A 13,604-nucleotide genomic window follows, 5' to 3' on the forward strand; every position below is an offset into this window, starting at 1 on the left:
ACGCTAATTGTCTTCAAGGCCGAGATTGATAGATTCTTGTTGTCTCGAGGAATTAAGGGCTACGGGGAGAATGCGGGTAAGTGGAGTTGAAATGCCCATCAGCCATGATTGAATGGCGGAGTGGACTCGATGGGCCGAATGGCCTTACTTCCACTCCTATGTCTTATGGTCTTATATACACTATGCCACGACTGATGAAAGCAAGTGTCCCACATGCCTTTTTAACTATCCTATTCACTTGTTCTACCCACTTCAGGGATCTGTGAATAATTACCCCAAAGATCCATCTGTTCCTGTAAACTACCCAGTGTCCTGTCATTCATTAAATATTCCCTCATCTTGTTCCTTCTTCCAAAGTGCATCACCTCACACTTTTCAGGGTTAAATACTATCTGCCACTGGTCTGCACATGTGACCAACCCATCTTCCTGTAACTACAACCATCTTCTTCACGATTAATCACTCTACCAATCTTGGTGTTGTCTGCAAATTTTCTTATTATTTATGTATATAACAAACATTAAATCTGCCAGTACTGATCCTAGTGGTACATCACTGGACACTGGCCTCCAGGCACTCAAACAGCCTTCTACCACTATTATATCTAAGCCAGTTACTGATCCATCTCGCCAGGTTTTCTTCACATTTGTGTGCTTTAATCTTCTCAATCAGTCTTCCGTATGGGACCTTGTCAAAAGCTTTGCTGAAATTTACATAATCTACATCAAGTGAACTTCCCTCATGCACACAACCTGATCACATTTTCAGATCTTCTAACAAATTTGGTGGTTATGACCTCCTGACAAACCCATGCTGACTATTCCTAATTAACCCATGCTTTTCCAGATAGGTACAAAATTGTTCTAAAGATGTGGGTGTACTGCACTTTTAAGAGTTAAAAGGTAGCAGAACTATCTGACAGCACCAAGTGTTCTGAACAAGATATAATGTAATCTTTTAGTCCGGTAGCTGGTAGCCTGGAGATAAAAACAAAGTTGAATTGGGTCAATCAGTTTAAATTATACCCCCCAAAACCTGCCAAACTCCAGTCAAGTTTGAATTTAGTATATTGACAATTTTAAAAGCCAATAACACAATCTGATGCTTTGTGGGTATAAGACCAGAAAAAAATTGAACAGTTGAGGGAGAACTACCATACCACCAACACGTGCAGACTGCCTGGAGAATAGCTCTCTTAAAAGGTACCTTTATCGATCAGTGACCTGTGGAACAGAAATCCCTAAGAAGATGACGACAGAGGAAGATATCACGAGAAAATTCAACAGCTGGCTAGTTTTGAAATTTGAACTTTTGGTAAATCTTAATCAGGGGTTTTATCGGACTAGTATTATAGAAGGGGAAGGTAAAATATAGATTAGAGAAAGGAGTTGTAAATAGTTAATTAATTATTCTCTACTCTAATAAATAAAGTTGTTAATTTTTACTTAGTTTTTGGCACCTCAAGTTTTCACAGATTACTGCACAGGATAAATATTTTGTGTTGCTGGTTTAAATTAAGCAGGAGGGTTTACACTCCTTCTGAATTTTCTCTAGTAATTTCCATACCACTGGCTTGAGATTCACTGGCCTGAGATTCACTGGCCTGTACTTTCTTGGTTCATCTCTTCCAGCCTTCTTGAAAATTGAACCATAATAACTATCCTTGGTCCTCTGGCACTTCCCCTGTGGCCAGGGAGGAATTAAAAGTTAGTGTTAGTTTCCCTGCAATGTCCTGCCTTGACTCCCACAGCAGCCTGGGGTGCAGTTCACCTGGGCCAGGGGATTTGTCCATTTTTTTTTAAGGTCAACAGAGCCTTCAATACTTTCCCATTTCTTACATCAAGCTACACAAGTTCCTGACAGTCCATTTTCCTGAATTCAGTCCCTACATTCTCTCCTTCTAGAGTGAAGACCGAAGAGAAGTATTCATTTACTACTCTTGTGGGTTCTAATATCCTGTGGCTTCACACACCGGTTGCTCCCTTGGTCTCTAATGGGCTCTACTCTCTCCCTTGTTAACCTCTTTCCTTTAATATATTTATAAACTATCTTAAGATTCACCCTAATCCTGTTTGCAAGTCTTTTTTTCATGCCCTCTTTCTACTCTTCTAATTTCTTAAGTTTCCTCCTGCACTTCCTGTATTTCCCTAGGGCCACAGCTGTATTTGCTCTCTCTGGATTTGCTAAAAGTCCTTCTCTTCTTCATCCAGTCCTGAATTGTCCTAGACATTCAGGGTTCCCTGAACTTCTTGTTCCTGCATTTTCCACTAAAGGGTAGATGTTGTACCTGAACTCTCCCAGCTCCTTTTTGAATACCCCAACTGCTCCACTGTAGACTTACTTGAATGGGAGCTGTTCCCATTCAACCCTAGCTAGATCCTGGTTTATTTTAATAAATTCTGCCTCCCTGCCCCCCCCCACCCCACCCAATCTAGACATCTTTTCACACCATTCTTTTCTTTGTCCAGAACAAATTTGAATCATAACATGTTATGTTCCCAACAGTAAAATGTTCCACCACTGCCACATTGAACACTTGCCCAGTTTCTTTGCCCAGAACCAGATCCCTTGTTAGCCCTTCTAGGTATTAATGCAAAAAACTCTCCTGGATACATTTCAAGAAATCCACCCCCTCTACACTCTTAATTCTATGAATATCTCAATTTATGTTGGAAAAGTTGAAATCCCCTAGTATAATTACCCAATATTACACACACACCCCTGTGAACTATCTGCATATCTGCTCCTCTATTTTCTACTGACTCTTTGGGGGCCTATTATACACTCCCAGTAAAGTAGCTGCCCCCTTAACATTCCTAAATTCTGTCCACAAAGACTTGTTTGAGAACCCTTTCAACATATCGTCTTGCCTTATTGTAGTAATTGACTCTTTAATAGTGCTACACCCCCACCATTTTTACGCCCTCCTCTGACTTGCCTAAAAATCCTATGTTGAGTTGCCAGTTCTACTTTTGCCTCAACCATGTTTTGGTGATAGGGCAGAACCTCTTGACTAACATCAGTATCAGAAATGTCTGGTCATTTATTTCAGTGATTTTGGGGAGGAATCTGTGCACACATTGGCTGACAGATGCCATACATTACAACAGAGATCTCAATGCAACGTATTTTGAAAGCATTATGGGCTGTGCTGAGGTAGTAAACTAAATATGCAAATCTTCCCCTTATTTAGAAAAATTACTAATTCATGCTTTAAGCTTTGCTTTTTTTTAAAACAGTCGAGTAAAAAGTGAGGTCTGCAGATGCTGAAGATCAGAGCTGAAAATGTGTTGCTGGTGAAGGGCTCTGACCCGAAACGTCGAATTTCCTGTTCCTTGGATGCTGCCTGACCTGCTGTGCTTTAACCAGCAACACATTTTCAGCTTTTTTTTAAAAACATGTTGTCAATGCTTTGGAATCTCTCCAGCATTGTGATAAAAATTTGATAGTTCCAGAGCTTTGATAACGGATTCATGTTGTTTTGTGATAACCAGCCTGACACTGGTAGAGCAATATAAAATGGGATTATGTGCATTGGTACTATCTTACCTAGACTAGCTAATCTCAAGAAATGCTCAAACATAGATTGGCTGGGATGAACAATATTTTTTCCTGAGTAGTAATTCCTTAGAATGAATTCCCAATTACTAATATTATTCAATCAAACCTACTCCACCTCTCAGCTGAATCATGGTATAATTGCACCTCAAATTGATATAACAATCTTTGCTTCCTATCCTTTGTCATAAGTAAAGGATTTGCTAGAATGGCTTTAGAGATGAAGAGCATTTGATGAAACTGCATAGAGCAGTTTAAAATTGTGGACTCTATTGGTAGATCGGGAGAAACTGTTCCCAGTGGTAGGAGGGTCAAGAATTGATGTGGGATAAAGAGAACCTTTTTGTACAGCACATTATTAAGATCTTCTGAATACTGTCCAAATGAATATTTGAAGTATATTCAATATTGGCTTGCATAGAAGGGACTTGAATCTAACCTCGAAAGTGAAATCTTTTCTTATTCATTTATGGGACGTCAGTGTTGCTACCCATTTACTGCCAATCCCTTGTCCTTGAGAACGTGGTGATAAACTATTTTCTTCAGCTGCTTGCAATAAATTTGCAAAGCTCAAGGGAAATAACGAGCCTGAAACTAATGGATAATTCTTTTAAAAACTTGACCAGCATAATAAAACACATAGCCTCCTTCAGTGCTATAAGATTCTGTTAATCAAGTTATTTAGTCTGATGGTAACAGAACTCCTGCATTTAACATGAGCCAGTCCATTCAAACCTTTTTTTTAAAAAAGTTATCCCCTATACCTCATCAATATTATCTCTACATTCATGAAAGTGTTCATTTCTTGTCTGGTATGTGGATTAACAATGGTCAATATTTAAATGTGAGTTACGATCACACAGATGATAAGGCACTTTAACCTTAGAGAGCATCGCAGTTTGATGAGCTGGGGACCAAACTCAGTGAAACGTATGCATTTCTCAAAGCAGTCACTTGAGTGTGAGGAATTGTGCCCAATTTATGTTTCCTGAGCCGAATGGTACTAACAGTAGACAATAGGTGCAGGAGTAGGCCATTCTGCCCTTTGAGCCTGCGCCACCATTCAATATGATCATGGCTGATCATCCTTAATCAGTATCCTGTTCCTGCCTTATCTCTATAATCCTCGATTCTGCTATCCTTGAGAGCTCTATCCAACTCTTTCTTAAATGAATCCCGAGACTGGGCCTCCACTGCCCTCTAGGACAGAGCATTCCACACAGCCACCACTCTCTGGGTGAAGAAGTTTCTCCTCATCTCTGTCCTAAACAGTCTACCCCGTATTTTTAAGCTGTGTCCTCTGGTTCGGCACTCACCCATCAGAGGAAACTTGTTTCCTGCCTCCAGAGTGTCCAATCCTTTAATAATCTTACATGTCTCAATCAGATCCCCTCGCAGTCTTCTAAACTCAAGGGTATACAAGCCCAGTCGCTCCAGTCTTTCAGCGTAAGGTAGTCCTGCCATTCCAGGAATTGACCTCGTGAATCTACACCGCACTCCCTCAATAGCCAGAATGTCTTTCATCAAATTTGCAGACCAGAACTGCACACAATACCCCAGGTGTGGTCTCACCAGGGCCCTGTACAGCTGCAGAAGAACCTCTTTGCTTCTATAATCAATCCCTCTTGTTATGAAGGCCAGCATACTATTAGCCTTCTTCACTACCTGCTGTACCTGCATGCTTACCTTCATTGACTGGTGTACAAGAACACCCAGATCGCTTTGTACTGCCCCTTTACCTAAGTTGATTCCATTTAGGTAGTAATCTGCCTTCCTGTTCTTGCCACCAAAGTGGATAACCATACATTTATCCACATTAAACTGCATCTGCCATGCATCTGACCACTCACCTAACCTATCCAGGTCACCCTGTAATCTCCTAACATCCTCCTCACATTTCATCCTGCCACCCAGCTTAGTATCATCAGCAAATCTGCTAATGTTATTACTAATACCATCTTCTATATCATTAACATATATTGTAAAAAGCTGCAGTCCCAGTACTGATCCCTGCGGTACCCCACTGGTCACTGCCTGCCATTCCGAAATGGAGCCGTTTATCACTACTCTTTGTTTCCTATCATCCAACCAACTTTCAATCAAATTAGTACTTTGCCCCCAATACCATGCGCCCTAATTTTGCTCACTAACCTCCTATGTGGGACTTTATCAAAGGCTTTCTGAAAGTCCAGGTACACTATATCTACTGGATCTCCCTCGTCCATCTTCAGAGTTACATCCTCAACAAATTCCAGAAGATTAGTCAAGCATGATTTCCCCTTCATAAATCCATGCTGACTCTGACCCATCCTGCTGTGTCATAATTTCATCCTTTATAATAGACTCCAGCATCTTTCCCACCACTGAGGTCAGAATAACTGGTCTATAATTTCCTGCTTTCTCTATCCCACCTTTCTTAAAAAGTGGTACAACATTAGCTACCCTCCAATCCGCAGGAACTGATCCCGAATCTCTCGAACTCTGGAAAATAATCAATCACCAACGCATCCACGATTTCTCGAGCCACCTCCTTCAGTACCCTGGGATGTAGACCATCAGGCATCGGGGACGTATCAGCCTTCAGACCTAACAGTCTCTCCAACACCAATTCCTGGCAAATATAAATTCCCTTAAGTGCAGGTCCTTCAGCCACTGTTACCTCAGGGAGATTGTTTGTGTCTTCCCCAGTGAACATAGATCTGAAGTAATGCCATTTCTTTGTTCCCCGTAGTATATTCCCCTGTTTCTGTCTTCATGGGCCCAATTTTAGCTGAGGTTATTGTTCTAAACCCACCTGGTTGCCCAAGCTACAAGACAACAACCACAGATAGAGTTTAAATTTCGGACTTTGGTGGTGCATCATTCAATTACACACTGGAGAAGCAAGCTACAGCAGCCTTGTTAAGGAAGAGGCTGGAACACAACCAGCTATTTTTCCATCCTATCCATTTTGGACTTTGTAGTGGTCTAATATTTATGGCAATGGATTCGATTATCCAAAATTCCCACCAAGTTCTAAAACTGGAATCAATAAATTTAAAATCATTTATGGGCAAAATAATCAGGAGTTAACTTCAAAAAATACAAAATTAGGTTATCAAAATAATGATGCTTCTGCATAACCTCTTATTACATACTTATAAAAGTTACAAAGTTCTATGTGTGTTTCCTGTGCCATTTAGTAAGATCTTTGACAATACCAAAGAAAACCTTGCAGCTTTCAAATGTCTGGCTTTAAACTATTTATAAATATGCCATGTACATGTTCCTGAAACAACAACATTGCTGGAGAAATTCCAAATGTCTGGCAGCATCTGCGAAGAGAAAGCAAAGTTAAAGTTTTTTTTGGGGGGGGTGTCTAGTAACCCTTTTATAAAGAACGTACTATAATGCTATAAGAATTCAATTTGTACTAGGTTAAGTGGATCACGTGTTAGGAGGAGAACATTTCAGGGACAGTGATCAAGTATCATAAGGTTACAGTTGTGGTTACTGGCTATGGGAAAGGTGTAAAGGAACAGTTCTGATTAATAATATTTAACTGGGGGAAACCAACTTCAATGGAGTGAAAACAGATCAGGCCCAAAAGAGTTGAACTCAAAGGTTGGCAGGCAAAACTGGTCTGTCTTTAAAGAGGAGACCAGTTGGGCCTAAGCCATTGTTTATTCCCACAAACTGCAAAGGCACAGCAAACAAATCCAGAGGTCTTTGAATGACAAAAGAGACAGATTAACATGAAAAAAAGTGTGCTTATAATGGATGTTAGGTGTACAGTTCAACTGAGAACCAGACTCAAGCTGCAAAATTCAGACAGGAAATAAAGAAGCCTACGGGGGATAAAAAGAGAGAGTATGAAAAGAGTGTAGCTAATATCAAGGATACCCAAAAGTCTTCCATAGTCATACAAATTGTAAAGGATGGTAATAGGAGGAATAAGGGGTCATGGCTAAAAAAATGAATAATTTGCAGCTCTAACTACTCCGGGTAAGATGCTACTCAGGTCATGATAATTCAGAGTCTTGATGACAAGAAGGTATTGGATATAGACAAAAAACTGCAGATGCTATATTCCAAAACAGACAGGCAGGAGGCTGGAAGAACACAGCAAGCCCCACAGGGACCGACTGGACCTCCCAGTCACTGGCCATTTCAATTCCCCCAACCACTCCATTTCCAACATGACCATTCTTGCCCTCCTCCATTGCCAAAATGAACCACAACACAAATTGGAGGAGCAACATCTCGTCTTCCACCTGGGCAGCCTACAGCCCAGAAGATTCAACATTGAGTTCTTAAATTTCAAATAACCTCCCTCCTCCTCCCTTCCATCCAACCGGATTCATTCCTGCCATTGACCAATCCTCTATCTGTCTTCCCCATCCCCACTTCACCACCCCCTTTATCTGCACCTCCCCCTCCACCAACTCCCAGTCCTGATGAAGGGTTACACCCGAAACACCGACTTCTCCACTTCCTGATGCTGCCTGGTTTGCTGGGTTTTTTCAGCCTCCTGCTTCTCTAAGAAGGTATTTCTACTCAGAAGATGATATTTCTACTCAGAAAATGAGAAGGGTTTTATTCTTTCAGAAGCTATTAAAATGAACAACAGAGTCTTGACTTCAAAACAATGAAGCAGAGTTGAAAATGTTGGTTCTTATTTTGAAATATCAAGGCACTGACAGCTGTGCTGAGCTGGTCCAAAAGAGGAGTTGAAGCCTGGGGCAGATCAGTCATAATCTTGTTGAACAATAGTCAAGCTTGAGGGGGCCGAATGGTTTACACCCTCTCCTGTTTCTTGAAGATGATAAAACACTAGGACCAAATGGGCTGCATCCAACATACCGAGACAAGTTCAAGTGGAAATTGCAGAGGCACTGGCCTTAATTCTTGAAGTTTCTTCAGTGTGGAATCCGCTGTCATGCTGTGGAAACAGGTTCATTTCAGAGAAAACTGGATTGTTATTTTGAAAGAATGAATGTGTAAGACCATGGGGAGAAGCCGGATAGTCACTCTAACTGAATTGTTCCCATGAAAGTTGGCATTAACCTGACAAGCCACATGGCCTCCTTCTGCTCAGCCACCATTTTGTGACTCCAAATCACCAAGTGCCCAAAATTCCTACCACTGAGCTCAGAATTCACCTCATTTTTATTTTAAACTGGCTTACCTGCAATAGGGTAAAAAATATCTCACCCTGCAATGGAGAGTCCATTGCAGCATAATGTTATACAGGTAGGCATTTACAAATTTTCAAATTGTTGAAAAGTTATTTTGCTGCAAAAAATAAGTAGTGATTGTTCCAGCCATTCAAAACATAAAAACACCCACTCTTTATCAAATTATCAATAACATAACAATAAGAATGTGAAATTTTAAAAATTAATCTATATGGGAAATGATGTTATATTGCACACAATTTCACCTGACATATAAATACATCAGGGTCAAAAACTGCAATGCCAAGCCATTGAATAATCTCCAACATTCATTAGACTTGCCTTTACCCATTGAAAGTAGACAAATATTTTGCATTGGGAGTTACTGGAATGCACGATGGAAATGAATGGCATCTGGGATCAGATTAAACAAGGCAAGCATCTCTTCGACTAGAGTGAAGGATTGTGAAATGAGCAGCAAATGAGGGATCATAACTATGATTCCCAAATACCTCATCAATTCCCTTAGCTTCCTTAAAAATAGGAAGGGTCTCTCTCTATGATCATTCTCATAGCTGGCAGTTGTAAAGTGACACCGACAGAGAGATGAAAATTAAGTTCCCATTCAGGGTGCTATCTGGTGAGTGAAAGGAGGAATATGAAACATCATAATGTATCCTCCCCAAACACCCTCCAAGATGAAATTAGTTGACAGCAATGGAACGGAGTATAAAAAGTCCAAGCAGACCTTACAGCTTAAATCACACAACTGCAACAATGGAAGTGACCACACTAGGTTCATTGAGAACATCTGCAGTATGAACATTTTAATTACTGTTTTGTAAATTGATAGTTGTCTCTAAATAACCTTGGCCCAGACTGTTATTACTGTTATTAATGCATCTATTTGGACATGGATAGACTGGGATTACGTAATATTGTTTTTTTGTCATAAAAAGGAATTTAGCCACAGTCGGTTCCAGCATTCATAAAGTAGAGAATAGCATATTTTTAAATTTTTATTCTTTTAGCTTGCCTCTTTCCTCACCATTTGTGTGTGGTTCCATGGGCGGTCTGAATAAACAAAACTGGCAGCAAGTCTTGGCAAGACTATTCAACAGTTGATGGGCAACTGTGGCTGAAGTTCCTCTTCTTAACCCACAAAGGAGGAGATCAGTTTTGATACCATTACCCCAACTCCACTGGAGACCCACCAGCATCACAAATTGGAGACGGTGGTTAGCTCCCTCTTGTGTTACATACTTCAGTTATTCAAACTTAATGAGCTTAGTCTCAAGCAAACAGGTCTTTGTACAGTTAGCCTTAAGGTGCGTCATGGTGAAAAGTTGAATTTAATATTCAAATCTGAACTCCATCCAAGTACTGATTAGCATCTCATCAGAATTTGATATCATTGATGTGACATTGTAACGGAGAAATGTAGAAATGTAAATATATAAATTCTGTCAGCAACAGTTAAAATCCATGAGGTTGACACATAAACCACTGTCTTCAAATGACCTTCCATTCCCTCAGTGAATAAAATATCCATTTTCCCAATGTTGCAGAGTTTCCAATGACGTTTTTGCTGCCAAGACTTGAGCTCCAATCTGTAGAAAACAAGAGGTTAGGGTGTTTCATCAATAACTCAATGTTACACCAATAATCTAAGTTTAATTTGATTCTAGGAGGAATAATCTGCAAATTTCTGAGTTTCAACTGGTTGATAGATTTGCCTGTGGTGATACTGGAAGTTAACTGAATTCAAAGAATAAAAACACAAGGGATGAAGTGAGAAAAGGCAATACTGATAAGAGATGCAGTAAATTCAGGGGAGTCTTGTGTGCATCATGAACAACATTATAGACTGGTTGGAGTGACTGGTCTGTTTCTCTGTTTGAAATTCATTCAACTGTGTCCTGAGCCAATTGATTGTCCTATAATGAGGGGTGGGATAAATTGGGCCTTTAAGGTCTGGAGTTTAGAAGAATGAGAGCGGACCTTATTGAAACTGGAATGACCACGAGTGAGAACCCCCAAAGTACTGTGAACATTTTTAACTTGTAATTCTAAAGTGGGTTTTTTTAAAAAGAGGGCTGTTCCAGCTGAACATGGACGCTGATGCAAATTAGGTGACTATCTGAAAAGCGTTCCACAGAGCATTACATGTGTGGCTGACAAGGGAATTTCACACAATAGCCCTTCAAAATGTTTGAGTGAGAAGCAAGTCAATACAGACTGGACTGTGATTTCTTGTCTCTACAAAGGTAACGAGGGACTGATGCCTCCTCCTCAACAACAAGCCATCCCTCCAGATTAGTCCCAAAATGCAGATTCGTTTTGCATTTTTCCCCTTTGAAGAACATGCATGATCAGGGTTAAAAAAAGCCAGTTTCAACTCTACTAGAGGTGATAGTGGGACTAAAGATTTTTGTGTGCATGGGTTTGAGCGTTAGGCAGCTCTGAAGGTCACAGTCAAAGAAATATCCCCCAGTAAAACTTGAATTGCACCCTTCTTCACTCTCTGTGCTGCAAACAAGTCAACAGGAAACAGGACAACAAAAGGATTTTCTTTCGTCATGAATACTGGAATCACAGTTTAAAAAAATCAGAACTTCAGACTATTAACCAATCTGCAAAACTAAGGATCATGAAACAGACTGTTAAACTACTACCAGCATCACGACCGATAATCTCCACTGTAATGTTCAGCTATCTGCTCATCAAAACTGATGCATGTATGTTTTTAAAAAAACTTTTATCCTTTTGAATGCATTTCTTTTTATATTTGATTTGATTTATTCCTGTCATGTGCACCAGGTACAGAGATGCGATGATGCTGCTCCTTTAACAAGGTTGTGTTGCCCTTGTTTTTTTTCAGAGGGGTCATAAAGGCAGAGGTTCCACTATGTCTGGAGGTATCTACTTGAAAAAGCTTTTAAGTGTATTTTTAAAACACTTATACAATGAATGGGAGTACCAGTTCTCCCAGTTACAAACGAAGAGCTTATGCCTGAAACATCCATTTTCCTGCTCCTGGGATGCTGCCTGATGGGCTGTGCTTTTCCAGCACCACACTCTTCAACTGTCCCAGTTCAGGTTTGGTTTGGTTTGGTTTTAGGCGAAAATGAGGACTGTAGATGCTGGAGATTAGTGCCAAGAGTGTGGTGCTGGAAAAAACAGAGCAGGTGCTTTGATGATGAAAGACTTTTGTCCGAAATGTTGATTCTCCTGCTCCTTGGTTTGGTTTTAGCAAGCTGTTTTATTTGCAGCTGCTGGTCAAGTTTTTGCTGGGAATCCACAGAAACTGCTGGTTACCCAAAGAAGCAGTTCCATGCTGATCCTGTCTCTATCTGACATCTCTCCTTTAAGAACCTGAGTTTGCTTTTACCTTTTTTTGCCAAGGGGATGTATATGGGGGATGTTGCAAGTATTTGGAGTAGCATCATTAAGTTGTGATAGAGTCAATTGGGTTTTCAGATAGGTTAAGTTATTCTGAATTCTGTTCTGTTTTGTTCATGTTTCATTCAGTAGTCTGTAAATAAATTCCTTTCTGCTTAAAACTGGGCCAGCTGCATCACTCCTGGAATAGCCATTCTACATTTGCTTAAAACAATAACAAAAGTTCGGGTCTGGGCTACCTTGTTGAAATGTTTTGAGGGGATCTGGCTGGTACATGACAGTGAAAAATATTGTCTTACATGCTTTACAGACATTTCTAATCTGCATGCATATGTGTCATATTACAAATTATTCTTGCATTTAGAAATTAATAAGTTCATTCTTCATTAACTCAAGAATTCCTGCTCACATTGGCTCCTTTTAAAGTATAAATTTCTTTTGGGTCTGGGGAAAAAGGTATCCATAAGGGAAGGGATCCTTTAAGATTCATCTTCATGCAACTAAGCAAGTGGGTGTGTGAATAAAGAGGGGAGCCAGTTTATCCCTCCTTAATCGTTAGCTGAACAGTTCAGGGTGTTCTTTCTGGAACATTGCCTGGATCTGGACATAACAAAAACATTCAAGATTTCAAAGGGGTTTGTCAGAGTTCGTTGAGTGAGGGTTCATTTTCCCCATGAATCTAGACCATGGGGAAGCAGTCTCCGAAAGGACAGAAAATTGTTTCAATGGTTGAAGAAAAGGAGAAATTTCTTCACTGCATGGATTGTCAATCTATGGAATTCTCTACCCAAGAAGGGCATGTTTGGGTCATATTGAATATACCTAAGACTGAGAGAAACAGATGTTTGATATCTCTAGGAATCAAATGAAATGGGGATTGGGCAGGGAAGTGGAGGTGAAGCTGAAGATCAGCCATGATCATATTGAATGCTGGAGCCAGCTTGTTGGGGCATATGGTGTAATCCTGCTCCTATTTCTTGTGTAAATGTTGGACTCGGTGGCAATTCAAATATTGGTGCATTCCCTGGAATTGCTTGCAAATTTAAATAGATTCCTTGATATTTCCTAAATTTGCAGACACAACAGCTACTATTTTAATGTTACTGAGAAAGGATGCATTTTGTGGATTTTATCATATAGGTGACAGCCGTAAACTGGCTCATTTTGCAGGGCAATGCCTTGGCAGATTGGTGTTAACCTGCCTGGTTTAGAAACCAAAACACTCTAACAATTAATGTTAATTATCATTAATGGTTGCAATCTCCATGTCAAGGCTTCTAGCAAAGTCTACTTGCCAACATCAGCACTCTAATACAGATATTCTTTCCCCTTCATTATTTATTCTTGCAAATTATCCTGATGAATACAAGATAAACATTTTAATGAAGTGCGTTTTGCTTTTCATCAGTACTTGATCTCTGTACTATCAAATTATAAACTTACGTTTTCTTAGCTCCACACTAGACTCTCCAATGCCCCCCTGATTGG

General features: G+C 40.1%; 1 protein-coding gene across 1 annotated transcript in view; it reads right to left on the bottom strand.

Annotated features, from left to right (window-relative positions):
- Positions 1 to 8,004: 8,004 nt before the first annotated feature.
- The window catches only part of pstpip2 (proline-serine-threonine phosphatase interacting protein 2), a 125,798-nt gene continuing 120,198 nt past the window's right edge, over positions 8,005 to 13,604 (bottom strand). The window contains exon 15 of the mRNA XM_060828841.1: positions 8,005 to 10,324. The gene's annotated coding sequence lies outside the window, so the exon portion shown is untranslated. The remainder of the gene's footprint in view (positions 10,325 to 13,604) is intronic.

Source organism: Hemiscyllium ocellatum, chromosome 1 (assembly GCF_020745735.1).
Source record: "Hemiscyllium ocellatum isolate sHemOce1 chromosome 1, sHemOce1.pat.X.cur, whole genome shotgun sequence".
NCBI lineage: Eukaryota > Metazoa > Chordata > Chondrichthyes > Orectolobiformes > Hemiscylliidae > Hemiscyllium > Hemiscyllium ocellatum.